Here is a 1,984-nt window from a genome sequence, read left to right on the forward strand (position 1 = left end):
TAATCCAATGAGCAAAAAACACCACTAATTGTATGTATCTTTTATTACTTGTTAAGTTTTCCTACCGCTGCTGATCGCAAGGATGCCTGGATTAAAGCAGTGAGACGAGAACAGTGGACCCCAAGTAAATCTTCTGTACTTTGTTCAAACCACTTCACTAGTGAAAGCTACCAAGTATCACCTGGCATTGGGAAAAAAGCTAGATTGAAGGCCAATACCATACCAACATTAGAGTTTGTCTTTTAAGACATTGATAAAATTCAAATTTATCAAAGGCAACTGTTGTAATGAAGGATAACTTATATCTCCCTCTCTCGCAAATGCTAGCATTAGCTGCTATTGTATGTATTTAATTTTACATTTTAAATAATCACATTTCCTTGTATTATTTTTTGATTGTTGCTTTTTGAAAGCATGTGGTAAATTATGACAATAACCAACATCTTCTTTCTGTTACAATATCTTGTTTTGAGTGTTTTATTTGCATTTTTAGAGTATGGAAACCAAGCAATATATATTTAATTGTTCGATATATAAATAAATTGCACCAACATGCGAGTATATTAACATACGAGCTCAGTCTCGGAACGCATTAAGCTCGTAAGTTGAAGTATGACTGTATAAGTTTTTAGCTTTTAAGAGCTTGTAATCACCTTCTCATATATTTCACACCTACAACACAACAGAGTAAGGCATGGTGAATCTTATGATATCAAATAACTGTAATGTAAATTTTGTTGCAAGTCAACCTTTAACTTGCTTATGCATATTGTACAAATAACTTGGTATTGTCCTTTCGTGACTGGCTTCTTAGTGGTGGCAATTAGTGCTAGCCTGGCAAAGTTTTTCATCAATCCAGCACTATTAAGCAACACTCTTGTCGCTTTCTCGCTGTGGTTGCAAACCTCAATCACCACAGGCGAAGACAAAGTCAAACCACCCTGATTCTTAACTGTAATTAGGGAATTCGTTGCTTGGTTTACATCAACGTTGGTAACATCCACGATGCTAGTGATACAATCATTACACTTCAGCTTTGGTGACCTAGCCAGCTGTAAAATCATCATTGTCTCATTTTTGACTTCAGACATACTTGCATACTCATCATATTTAGTCATGTTTAGTTCAGCATATTAGTCTATTTACCTAGCCAAGGTCTGGCTCTTTGAGTGGGTGGGCTATTTCCCCTCCCCTCTCCATTCCCCTTCTCTCTTTTCCCCTTCTAACTTATTCTTTGGAGAAGGGGAAAAGAGAGAATGGGGATAAGAGAGGGTTGCAAATAAAGCCATGATGGCTCATGATTTATGTGCAACAATTCATAGCTTTTATAGTTTTAATCTATGGTGGTTATCAGATATTATCACAGAGTTGCTTTAGTTTACTGGATTATGTATACAAGAAGGTTTTTATGTGAAAATAAATGTAATTTTGTTACCTTCTTCCCATTAGATTCATTGTAAACAGCAGTGCAGTCAAGCGTGAGATACAATACAGTGACGTTGTGTCGTGCTATTTTGGTCTGACAGGCTTTTTCCCTATTGGCCAATCTAGGTATATATATCTATGGGTCTAGGTCACACATGTTTCACAGATATATGGTCTAGGACACACATGTTTCACAGACATATGGTCTAGGTAACACATGTTTCACAGATATATGGTCTAGGTCACACATGTTTCACAGATATATGGTCTAGGACACACATGTTTCACAGACATATGGTCTAGGACACACATGTTTCACAGATATATGGTCTAGGTAACACATGTTTCACAGATATATGGTCTAGGACACACATGTTTCACAGATATATGTTCTAGGTAACACATGTTTCACAGATATATGGTCTAGGTAACACATGTTTCACAGATATATGGTCTAGGACACACATGTTTCACAGATATATGGTCTAGGTAACACATGTTTCACAGATATATGGTCTAGGACACACATGTTTCACATATATATGGTCTAGGTCACACA

Source organism: Watersipora subatra, chromosome 11 (assembly GCF_963576615.1).
Source record: "Watersipora subatra chromosome 11, tzWatSuba1.1, whole genome shotgun sequence".
In the NCBI taxonomy this organism is placed as follows: Eukaryota; Metazoa; Bryozoa; class Gymnolaemata; order Cheilostomatida; family Watersiporidae; genus Watersipora; species Watersipora subatra.